The sequence below is a fragment of the Dendrobium catenatum genome, unplaced genomic scaffold (genome assembly GCF_001605985.2).
Source record: "Dendrobium catenatum unplaced genomic scaffold, ASM160598v2 fragScaff_scaffold_279, whole genome shotgun sequence".
NCBI classification, from domain to species: domain Eukaryota; kingdom Viridiplantae; phylum Streptophyta; class Magnoliopsida; order Asparagales; family Orchidaceae; genus Dendrobium; species Dendrobium catenatum.
The window spans coordinates 673,990-687,893 of record NW_021318741.1 but is presented as its reverse complement, the minus strand read 5'-3'; positions in this window follow the sequence as shown (position 1 = coordinate 687,893).

Here is a 13,904-nt window from a genome sequence, read left to right as displayed (position 1 = left end):
TATCATAAATCCAATAGTTAACAGTAATGAAAAAATTCACCTTAATAACAACAATAGAAGAAGTATTAGTAATGAAATCAATGGAGTAATTACCCAACCAATGATCTTTCCAAAAGAAGATGTTCCCACCACAAGCCCCCAAGAGATATGAGGCTCCATGACCCATTTAACCTTGCAAAGTCTCTGCCAAACTTTAGAGTCGCCTTTATTAAAGGATAAAATAATAGGATGCTAACCAACACAATACTTGGTTAATATAAACTTAGCCCAAAGGCTCACTTTAGCATGAAAGGTATACCACAACTTGAAAGAAAAGGCATAGGCCAAATCTAACATACACTTACACCCCAAGTCTCCCTCATTCAACACTCTACAATACTTATCCCAAGAGAACCAGATAATTTTAAAATTGCTATTAGCCCATTTCCAAAAAAAATTATTGATAATTATTTTAATTCTATTGCAAATTGTCTAAGTAGGCAGTAGAGTTTGAAAAGAATAAATAGGGAGAGAGCAAAGAACACTTCTAATGAGAATAAGCCTACCACCAAAACTTAAAAAATTAGAATTCCAAGACAAAAGCTTATTCTTTCCCAAGTAATCAAATCTTCAAAAAGAAAAGATTTCTTCCTTCCTTTAAAAAGAGCGATCCCAAGATACTTAATAGGAAAGTGATCTTGCATAAAACCAGTCAGGGCTTTGATAGCCATAGTATGAGCATTAGACACCTTATTAGAAGTAATAAAATAAGATTTCTATTTGTTCAAAGAAATCCCACTTACAATTTCAAAGTTGTGAAAGAAATCCAAAAGTATATTAATCCTATTAAGAGAAGCATTCATAAAAAAATGATAAAATCATCAACAAAATATAAATGAGAAATAGGAAAAACCCCCAAGGTTCTAAACTAGAGGCTATGGTGGTTCTCAAAGAGGATACCAAGGCCTCTAGAAATATACTAGGTCATAATAATAAAAAGGGTAGGAGAAATAGGGTCACCCCGTCTCAAACCAAAAGAGGAATTAAAAAAAACCAGAGCTTTTGCCATTAATAATAATAGAAAAATAAAAACCATCAATGCAATTTCTGATAAGGCTGATAAAAACTGAATTAACCTCAATAAATGTTGAATATTGTAGAGAAAGTTCTAATCAATGTTATCATAGGCCTTAGAAATATCAAGTTTCAAGATAATATTGCTACCTCTCACCCCGACATCTTGATCATGGAAAAATTTTTGAGCCAACAGGATATTATTAGTGATAGCCTGACCTTTAAAAAATCCCATTTGTTAGGGAGAGATAATTTTAGGAAGAATAAAAGTTAAGCAACTCATAATAATTTTAGAAATCAACTTACTAAAAAAGGTTCAAAGATTAATAGGTCTAAAATCATTCCAATTACTAATATTGTTGCTCTTGGGAATGAGAACGATATAAGTAGAAGTAAAAAAATTTAGGTATAGTGTGACTAGCAAAAAACTCCAAAATAGTAGAGTAAAGATCAACACTAATAATATGCCAAGCTTTCTGAAAAAAAAAAAAACATAGTGGTAAATCCATCTGGCCCAGCCACAGAATCACCATTCATGCCATGAACAATCTCTTTTAATACTTCTAAAGAAGGGGTTTTGAAAGAAAATCATTATCCTCTTGAGAGATAAGATTGGGGATAATAGAGGGATTCTCAATATGCCAAGGAGTAAAATCTTTATTGAGCCATTTTTGAAAATGCTGAACCATTAAATTAGCAATTTTCTCACATCCTCAGTAACAAAACCATCCCAAGGATTGATTTCATTAATGGAGTTCTTGGCACATTTTCTCTTAACAAAAGCAAAAAAATATTTGGTGTTGTTATCACCTTCAAAAAGGTGCTTCGCAGCAACTTTTTATTTCCAAAAGACTTCCTCGTGAGATTGTAATTTAAAGAGGCACTCTTTAGCCTCTTTAAGAAAAATGAAATTATCATCAGTAGGAGACATGTGACAGTTAAATTCAAAAGTGTTCACTACATCTTCCACATTCAAAATAATAGTAAAAAAATTTTTAAAAACACTGTGATTCTACCAATGTATGATTTTCTAAAGTCTTTTTAATTTGAACTAAAATCTCTTCATGCCAAGGACAAAGTTATTAGGATGCAAAGGGGCTAGCCAATTTTCCTGAACTACATCCAGAAAGGATTCATGATATAACCACATATTTTGAAATCTAAAATTGGGCAAAGAGTTCATATACATAGTCTTAAGACTAATTAACATTGGAGAGTGATCAAAAAGCATTCTGCTAAGATGCTAAACAGAAATAGAATTAAAAGAGTTAAGCCAGCTATAATTAAATAAAACACGATCCAAACATTGCCATAAATGACCATAGTTCCAAGTGGATTTATTACCAGAGAAGCCAATGTCAACTAAATTATAGTCCATAATCATATTATTAAAATCCTCCATAAAATGATATATAGGATTGGAGCCCCTAATACGCTCAGAGGGATTAGAAATAGCATTAAAAATCACCACCCAAAAGCAAGGGCAAGTTACAGATACTCTAAAAAATTAGTGAGTTGCTCCCATAGGACTTTTTAAGTATTATGAGAGGAAGAAGCATAAATAAAATAGGCACATTAATTCAAATTCAAAACTTTAATATTACAATGAAAGAGTTGAGTAAAATCTCCAATAATATCAAAACGAATAGGATCCTTCCAAAGCACCCAAATTTTATTAGAAAATTTTGAAATAAAATGCTTAAAGCCTGAAAATCTATCAGTAATAAGTAATTTAGAATCATTAATAAGAGGTTCAAATAAAACATGAATAGAAACGTTAAAAATATGGCATATGTTCTTAACCCTCAACCTAGAGGATGGGCATCCAATGCCCCTAACATTCCAAATAATAGAACTAAACGTAAAAATAGATCTAATGACTAGTTTATGAACAGGTGTTATGAGGAGATTGTAAAATAAAGTTCTTATTTTGCCTACCTCTCCTATTTTGAAATTTAATGTAGCTAGTGTCATAATCATATTTGGAAAAACATTTGGTAGAAATAGTCATACCCTCTGTATCAATAAAAGCATCGATATGATAATGAGAGTCACAGGTATGATTACAATCATTTTGTAGGCCCTCCTTCCTTACCTTTTGAGGTAATTCACCTTCCTAAAAATTGAAACAATCCTCCGCACTTTCTTTGCTACTCATACCAAGCTTCGCATTATCTTCCATAACCTGAGCCAATTCACCTTCCTCCAAGGTATTTCCATCCCCCACATTCCATTTGCTACTCATGTCACTACCAATAATAATTTCCACCACATTGTCCTAATCATTAATAATAGATTGAAATGAAATAGTATTAGTGCAATTATTGGTAATCCTCATAAAATCCATATCAGGCAATTTTTTGTTGATAACATAAGGACTACTAGAAGCTAAAATAACATTATTTTGGGTAATAGTGATAGCTAGCATTTGCTCATCCATATTTGTACAATTATTAACTAAGATAGAAGTAGTGTTAATATTATTTCCATGAGCATAAAAAGGAACATCAACATTAAAAGGGGACGGTTCAATATGCACACTAGAAGATTGTATTGGATCCTCAAAATTATCATTCAATTTAGGAATATTGCCTTCAACCTCAGCACAATTTGGAATCTCATGCTCATGATCAACCAAAATAAAAACATTTCCTTGTGGCTGTTTGGAGGAATCTTTCTCCTTACGGAGATGTGGATGCAACCTGAAACACTCATTAACATCATGGCCATGCATTTTATAATGAGAGCAAAAAATGGGTAATTTTTCAAAATCAACTTTTTGGAAATAACCATTCAATTTTGAACCAATCCAGATTTCATTAGGGTGTTTCTTATATATATCCAATTCAACTAGAATAAGAGCCACAGATGGATGAGATATACAAGTAGTAGCTTCATCCGTTTGCAAAGGTCTACCAAAAATAGATGTGAGACCAAATAAAATTTGTGAATTAAAAAAATGGAGTCTCAAATTCTAAAAAAAGATCCACACATGAGCAATAAGGGATTCCTCCCTAACATCAAAATCTAGCATCCATTTGAGTAAATGCATCTTACAAGCTTGAATATAGTAAGATCTTCTTGAAATAATTTGGCTATAGTCAAGGTCATTAGTAAGTTGATTCACAATATGCCTCTGATCTAGTAAGCCAATGTGAAAAGAACCCAAAAGCTTCAATTTAACTAAATTTTTTTATTGACATTAAGATTAGGATGCCGAAAAAGAAATTTGTCAACAAATGTTAAAGAAAAAGGAGCAGCTAGTTGAGAAACCACAGCATCATCGAACATCAAAACCAAAAAATCCTTGAACAAAGTTTTAACAAAATTAAATTTAGTTATATATGAAGAAGATTTAGCTAAAACCTCCTTAAACGACCAAGATTTACCATCAAGAAATGAAGAGGACGACGTGATAGATAATGATGGAGTCATCATCTCCCAAAGCCAAAACCAAATAAAAAAACCTCAAAAGAAAAGCACACAAAGAGCAAAGGAAGACCAAGGAAACAAATTAATGATAAAACCACAAAAAAACCATTCCAGGAGATCGAAAGAAGAGCTCACAAATGGAAACCCTAAATTGCCAAGGAGTCACAAGAGAGCACAGCACGGGGAGAGGAAAAAAATTTTGATGGTGAGATTCTAATTTGTGAGCTTTTCAAAAAGCTTCATTATCCTAAGTGTCCTAGATGAGGTTTGATATATTACCTATTTCAACCATTAGAATTTCATGTTCTTGGACTCTCTGAACTTATATTCTATCCAAGCTACTTTTTTGAGTTCAAAATGCAGCCTGAAATGTGATGGATCTCCAAATATCTTAGCTTGAAGGAAAAATACCTTTGTTCACAAGAGAACTCACCATTAGTGGGCTTTTAGTGGTGGAGTTTGACTATTGATGTGAAGAGGGGAAGGTGCAGGGCTCAAAAAAAATCTCAGAGGGACTAGAGGGGGCTAGAGTAAAGAGATTGAGTGTAGGATAGAATGATTCTAATTTAAGAAGTTTTACCCTATTCAAACATCCCTAAATTTAATGGGAGGTCATAATTGATCTAGTTACCTCCTTAATGCTTGACAAGTGGCTTGGAGTTGTTAGAATGGTAGGGGAAACAAAGGACAAGAGGACAACCAAGGTAGAAAGGTCTCTTGTTCTTTCGAGCACGTGGAATAGATTAAAAGCTACTTATGCCTAAAATAAATATTAAGATAAGCATAAGAAACTTATAGAAACCATTTAGAACTGGTGGAATAGAGTGGTTTAGTTTTGGTAGTGTGCTTCACCAACTTTGACCCATTTGAAGGCTTATTAACCATGTTGACTAGTCAACAATAAAGTGGACTGCTGAGGTGGCAAATTAGAGAGTGTTGAGTTCTAGTTGAGATGATTTAACAATGGGTTGGATTGCAATAAAGTGGACTACTGAGGTGGAAGATTAGAGAGTGTTGTGTGCTAGTTGAGATGATTTAACAATGGGTTGGATTTTAAGGGTTAAAGTTTGAATGTAAAGATAAAAGTTTGACCACAACCCTTAGGTTGACTTGGTTAAATTCACTTAGATTTGATTGTCCAATGATTAGGACATGATTAGGCTATGGGTTAGAATTGATTTGAAGTTTAATAAGGGTTTGATAGCTTAATTTTACTAAGGCTTGACCATGGTTAAAGATTTGACCAAATGGCATATAGTTGACTTGGTCAAATTGACAATGATTTGCTTTGTGATGAGTTTAAATATGCTTAAGGTATTGACGGGATAAATTTGAAGGTATAAATAAATTGGTTTGACTATATTAAAAGATTTGACCTAAATAGGTAAAAAATGACTGAACTTTAGCTCAATTGATCAAGTCAACTATTGATTAGGTCAGGGTGACCAGTCAAGTCTAAATTATTATAGGAGATATTCAAGGAGTTTTGATGGAACTTGAGTGCATTTAGGGTTTGATTCAATATAGTAAGGCTTCAGGTTTTATTTGGCAACCTAGGTTGACTTGGTCAACCAGTTTAACCGAAGGTTAGGGTTTAAGCTCAATAGGTTTGGTTTGATGTTTCAAGATAAATGGAGATTGTCCCATGGTCTGGATTTGTCATTTAAGTGAAAATGACCAATTAGACCCTTAAAGTGCATTTGGGTTAACACTAGTTTACTTGGTCAACTAGGCTGACCCAAGTTTTGGTTTTGGGTCAAATAGATTTTGTTTAACCTTTGGAGTTTGGTAGAGGTGGTCTCAAGGATCAGAATGGTCTATATGGTCAAAATGACCATTTAGACCCTCAAAGGGATATTGGGTCAATAAAGTTGACCTAAGGTCTAGGTTTGAATCCTATGTAGTCCTAATTATGTTTATGATACATTGGAAGAGGTTTCTAGGTTTGATTTAAATGGGTCATGTTGAAGTTTAGAGGAAACATCAATTTTTACCTCTAGGGGAATTTTTGTCATTTTGACCCCTTATCAACTAGGGGTCAAAGGGGGTCCACAAAATACATATTAATACTTAACATATCATAATTAATGGTCTTTACATGATCAATATATTTAGAGGAGGCTCTAAAGTCAAATTCTATAGGGTAGTTGGTCAATGGCATATGTCATTAATATTTATGGGTTTTGTAGCCTTTGGAACAAAATTCAATTATTGAGTCTAAAGGTCTCAAGATGAGCAAAAATTTGGAGAATTGACCCTAAGAACATGCCTAATAAATTTTATTTGATATATCATGAATCAGGGGTCATTTGACTAGGGTTTGAAGTGTTTGGAAAATCACACAAAAAGGCTTTCAAGACATAGACCTTTAACCCTTGATTTTTGTATAGATTTTTGGATTTGAATTGGATTTTTGATTTGAATGATTGAATTTAAATTATCCAATTCAATTATAACTAATTGAATGATTTTTATTTATTGGATAAGATTGAAGCTAGATTAGAGACTAATTTGAAGGCTGGATTGAGGTTTGAACTGGAATCGAGATAGGCTTGGAGTATGGATATGTTTGAAGACTGGGTTGATTTGAATTAGGATTGAATCCTAAATAAAAGTCTATATGATTCACATTTATTAAAATATCAACCATATGATCAATCAAGTGGTGATCTTGATGGTTCCTTGTGACCTCATACAAAAATGAGGTTAACACCATCTTTGATAGTGGTTCTTATTCCTCCTCTAAGATTTAGTTATCTGTAGAATAAAAAAAAGATGACACCATCACAAACTTGCATGGATAAGGAAATCTAATAATGATGGAAGATTTTCAATTATATCTTGCAGATAACCTTAGGAAACTCAGAAGAAAAAATACTTAGGGTTCAACAACAATCAGCATAATTAAGAACCCAACCTCCACCATAGTCTTAATAGTTATAGTAGGAATAGATTCAACCTTGACCTTATCATATTATGAAAAAATGAAGGTGAAATAAACAATTTTCATTGATCTTAACTAGATCCCTATTGCATCAGCACATGGACTTGTTTGAATTAAAAAAAATTGTTTGAGTTTTAAAAAAGTTTAATTTTTTTGGAAAAGTTTAATTTTCTAGAATTTAAATTTTGAAATCGAACATCTTATTATGAATGATATACCACCTCAAAAGGTTAAAATGTCATTCCCTAATAGGTTCATATTGCAAAATTTTAAATTCGTCCTAATTATTGTAGTCAAACTCAAGGAAGAATTACATATCACCCTGGAGGGTCAAAACTAAAATTTAGTTGAGTGTTTGAATATGTTAATCTGGACAGAGGGATCATTAATTTCATAATTAAAATCATGATAATAGAACTATATATTTTCCAAAACAAAGAAGATGTCGTGTATAATCAATCATTTGATTATGAGGATAATGATAATCAAATTTGATTTTACCAAAGATAACTAATTAATGTTTTGAAAATTCAATTTTCAAAATTTATCTGGGTTTCTAAATCTCTTCAAACTATAATTTCCTATGAATACTCTCAATTAAATTAGTAGTAAAAATTCTATCATCATTTTGAACTAATCATTTGGGATGATCGTGAAGTCATCCTGGATGATCAATTTACCTTTCCATCATCCAAACATGCAACCAGGGTGATGTTCTGGAGGATAATCAATGATTTAAACTAATCGTATAGGACGATCCTTCAATTTTTATGGATGATAAAGTTGGTTTATTGCAATTAAGTGGAAATTTGAAACTCTTCTAATTAAGACCTCTTGTTTACCCAAGATTATATCTTTTTCTACTGTCTTGACCTGATAGAGCCAAGTGGAAAGGGAGAGTAAGGGGGAGAGAGAGAGGATCTTGTGAGATGGAGTTTATCAGGGGTTTCACAAAGGTTACTCCAAGCAAGGATTTGAGTCATCTTCTCCAGTCATCATCCCTTATTCCTAGGTTATTTAAGAGAGGTCTACTTTAGTAATTCATAAAGGTTCTCTGCCTGCTTTAGGAGGAAGTGAAAGTAGTCGAGTTCTCTGCCTATTTTAGGATGAAGCTAAATGAGTTGGGTTCTCTGCCTCATCGATGTCTATGAAAAGGAGATTTGTACAGGCTTCTCCACCTTACTGTGGGAGAAAAAGAAGAGTCACTGAGTTTAGTACAATACCCAGAGGAGAGGCTCGAGGGAGTGAATGTAGGTCAAGTTGACAAAACCACTATAAATATGTGTGTGTTTCTTTTTACTATTTCTCCACATTTAAATTCCACACTTCAATTTTCTTATGGTGAATTTTGATTTGATTTAAGATTGTGTTTTTTTATTGAGAAATTTTTAAAATACTAAATCACTCCCCCCCCCCTCTTGGTTAGATTTGGGCAAGTTCACAAGGGCTTAATATCCCTAACAAACTTTCAAGTGGTATCGGAGTAGGTTCATAAAATCAAGTTTTTAAAAACTTTTGAATTTTAATCTATGGCTAACTTTGATAATCATAATACTATAGAAGAATTTCTATTACCCGACCACCTTTATTTGACAATATTCCTTTTGATTTTTGGAAAACTTGTATGTCTACATTTCTACAATCGATTGACTATCGTATGTGGATGCTTGTTAAAGAAGGTTATTCACATCCGTCTTGTGAAATTAATGACATTAAAACTGAACTTCCTTTTACTGAATGAACTTTGATGATAGGGATTAAGCACAACTTAATGCAAAATGTTTAAACTATTTCTTCTGTGCTTTAAAATCAAAAGATTACATGTGTGTTTCAAATTGTGCTACTGATAAGAAAATTTGGGATAGATTGAGTATTACTTATGAATGAACCAATGAAGTTATGCAATCTAGGTTGAATATTTTATTGCATGACTACAAACTTTTTTGTATGAAACCTACTCAATCAATTTCTAAAATGTATACTAGGTTTACTCAAATTATCACCTCATTGTATGACTTAGGAAGAAAGCTAACTAACTATGAAAAACTTAATAAAATTTTGAGATGCTTGCCTTCTTCCTTTGATGTAAAGATTACTGCAATTACATAATCTAAGGATTTGAATACTTATTCTATTAATAACTTACTTGGATCACTCATTTCTTATGAGCAAGGGGTGAACCAAAGATAACTTGATGCATGTGAGAAAAAAAAAGGAAAAAACTGTGGCGCTAAAGGCCAATGATACGAAGACTAATTCTTCTAGGTCTAAAAGTGATAATGTTGCCTAAATCACTAGGAAATTTAAAACCTTTCTAAGGAAGAATCACCAACACCATCAAAAGTGGATCAAAGGTAAGGGTAGGAAAATTTTAAAAGTTCTTCTGATTTGGTTTGCTTTGAATACAGGAAGTTGGGACATATAAAAGCTGATTGTCCTACACTTAAGGATAACCCAAGTAAGGAGAAGGGTGAGGAGAAACCCAAGTTTAGAAAGGATAAGAAAAAAAAAATAGTTTCAGAAGGCATTCTAGGCAGATTCTACATCTGACTCCTCTAAGATTGAAGCTGAAGAGGAGACTATAAACTTGTGCTTGATGGCCGGTGATCATGTTGGTCAGTCTGACCAAGAAGAGTTATGCGAACTAACCTACAGTCAATTACTTGAAGTTTCTAAACAAATTCATATATTATATAGGAAACTTAAGAAATTGCATGCTTGTTGGAAATTGGAATTTTTATATTTGAGAAAAGATCATGAAATTTTACTTAAATATCCCTCTCAAACTAATAGCAATCACATGTCTTTACATGATGAGTTTGATGCATTGAATAAAAAGTATATTGAATTAACTTATGCACATAATTTCTTGAATTCTTCTCATGTTGAGTTAAAAAAAGAGTTTAAGAAATTAGAAAATTTTAAAGCATTTAAAAATGATAAATCAACATTGCATGCATCATATAACTTTAAGAAGAATCATCACCACCTGAGTAAATTAGTAAACCACTTTCCTGGTGTAAGATGTTTTTCATGTGACATACTAGGACACATCTCACACACTTGCACTATTCACCATAGTACACATTGGGTGTGGAGACCCAAACTGTATGATTCACAACATAACACACGAGCATTACATTCTTCTTTCCATAAGAAGGGACCAAAACTTATTTGGGTTACTAAATCTGATGTTTGATAAATTTGGTAGGCTTACTCACATAAAAGGCCTCATGAGAGCATATGATACCTGGATAGTGGATGCTCATGACACATGATTAGAGAAACCAATCAATTCATTTTGTTGGAGGCAAGGGCTAGAGGCAAGGTCACTCTTGGAGTCAACACCGCCAAAAAAGAACCTTTTGATTGAAAATGTTTTGCTTGTAGATGGAATAAAACATAATTTGTTAAGCATTAGTCAGCTGTGCGGTAAGGGCTTCATCATAATTTTTTTTAATATACATGCATTATTAGCTTGAATAATAATACTGTTTTGCAATGAAAGTGGATCAATAATATTTACATGCTTGATTTAAATAATATTGAATGTGTTGCTTCATTTTTATTTAAAAATTATCGCTGATGAGTTATGGTTATGGCACAGGAGGTTATGTCATTCTAGTATGAAAACCCTTAGAAAAGTGACCCAAAGAGACCTAGTTAGAGGTGTCCCCAAGCTTAAGTTCACCCAAGACCACCTGTGTGATGCCTGCCAACTAGGGAAGCAAGTCTAGTCCTCTTTCCATTCCATAAAGGATATTAGCACGTCTAGACCTTTATAAGTCCTTCACATGGATTTATTTTAATCCATTAGCACTGCCAGCTTAGGGGAAAAAATCTATAGATTTGTGATTGTTGATGATTACTCAAGGTTCTTTTGGATTAATTTTTTTTCACATAAGAGTGAGTCTTTTGTTTGAGTTTAGATCCTTTTTCACTTGGATTTAGAAATAGCTAGGTTGTAAGATCTTGACCATCAATGGTGACCACAGTGGAGAGTTTAAAAATGATTAATTTAGAGATTTTTGTGAGGATAAAGGGATTAGTCACAACTTCTCAGCTCCTAGGACCCATCAGCAGAATGGGATAGCTGAAAGGAAGAATAGGATCTTAATTATGACTGCTAGAGCCATGCTTATTGAGTATTCACTTCCAAAATACTTTTAGGCTTAAACGATAAATATAGCATGTTATGTGTTGAATAGGGTGAATGTTAGAGCCAAACTAGATAAGACACGCAGTGAGATTCTAAAGGATAGGACACCCAACCATTCCCACCTCCATATCTTTAATTGTAAGGTTTTCATTCTTAATAATAAGAAGTTACACTTAGGAAATTTTGAACCAAAATCTGATGAAGGAGTGTTTTTAGGATATTCAAGTGTGGGGAAATCCTTTAGGATGTTTAATAAGAGGATATTGGCGGTGGACTAGACTACTCATGTATTCTTTGATAAATCTGATCCTAAAAAGTCTAGATTTGGGGATGAAGATGAAATTGGAGAGATTACCCAAGGAGTTAAAAATTTGGAGAAGAGGATAGAGCCCCAAAACATTGAAGGAGTAGGTGAGATTACCCATGGAGTAGAAAATGCAAATCTCAAGGAAAGGGTAGAACCTACACACACTTTTCCTAGAGATTGGAGATATTCTTTGAGTCATCCTAAAGAGCTAATCTTAGGAGACCCTTCTAAAGGTGTTAGAACTAGGCATGGACTTATGAAGGAAGTGAACCACTCTGCCTTTATCTCAATGACTGAACCCACCAACATCAACCAAGTCCTGTCTGATGAGTTTTGGATCTTAGCCATGCAAGAGCAATTAAATCAGTTTGTTATGAATAATGTTCGAGAGCATGTAGAAAGACCAAAATGATAAAGTATAGTTGGAACCAAATGGGTCTTTAAGAATAAGATGAATGATTCAGGTGTGGTGGTTAGTAATAAGATGAGATTGATAGCTAAGGGGTACAACCAAATATAAGAGATTGATTTTGAGGAGAACTTTTCCCTTGTAGCTAGATTGGAAGCCATTAGAGTGCTACTAGCATTTACTTGTTATAAGGGTTTTAAGCTTTTTTTAAATTGACATCAAGAGTGCCTTTTTAAATGGGGTAATAAAAGAGGATGTGTTTGTAGAGCAACTACCAAGTTTGAGAGTTCACAATTTCCAAATCATGTTTACAAATTAAAAAAGGCCTTATATGGACTAAAACTAGCACCATAGATTAGTATGAAAGTGGCTTAGCACGTTCTTACTTGAGAGGGAGTTTATTAAGGGGAGCGTAGACACCACCCTTTTTCTAAGGAAAGTAGGAGATAAGTTACTCATTGTTTAAATCTATGTTGATGATATACATTTTGGTTCTTCTAATAAAAGGTTATGGGATGACTTTTCTAAAATAATGAGTAAGGAATTTGAGATGAGTATGATGGGAGAGTTGTCCTACTTTTTAGGATTTAGCATAAAATAATTGGATGATGGAATATTTTTATATCAACCAAAGTACATTAAGGATATCTTGAAGAAATATGAAATGGATAAAGCCAAGCCAATAAATACTTCCATGACTTATGTTCAGTTGGATAAGGACTCAAATGGATAATCTATTAATCAAAAGAAGTACAGAGGAATAATTGGATCACTGCTCTACTTGACTACTAACCAACCTGATATAATGTTTAGTATTTGTCTTTAAGCTAGATTTCAAGATGATCCTAAAGAATCCCACCTGACTACAGTTAAGAGAATTCTTAGATATCTTTTAGGGATCGAAAATATAAGAATCTGGTATCCTAGGCACAACACTTTATTTTAGATTATTGGATATTCTTATTTTGATTTTACAGGATGCGGGATGGATAGAAAGAGCACTTATGGTACTTGCCAATTCATAGGATAGTCCTTAGTCTCTCGGTCTAGTAGAAAATAAAACTCTGTTGCACTTTCTGCTAGTGAAGCTGAGTACATTGCCTTAGGAAGTTGTGTGGCCTAAGTCCTTTGGTTCAAGCAACAAATTCATGATTTAGGATTATATGTATGCATAGATTCAATCCTTATGACAACACTAGTTCCATTTGTATCTCTAAGAATCCTACCCAATATTCAAGGACCAAATATATTGACATAAGGCATCACTTTATTAAAGACCATGTGACCAAAGGAGACATTGAGTTACACCATGTGACAACTAAGAATCAACTGGCTAACATCTTTACTAAACCACTAGCTTTTGACACTTTCAGCATCTTAAGGATCAGATTCTGTGTGATTGACATAAATGCATGAACTTGATGTCTACTGAATTATGAATTTTATGTTTTATTGCATTTTGTTATTTTTCTTCTCTTTGTTTATTTCAGACTTATTTGTGTTAATTTTTTCTTGCTATTATTTTTTGTATTTTTTCTGTTGTTTTAGTTTTTCTTCTTTTTGTTTATGCTCATTAATGAAATTATATTTTATGCCTTAT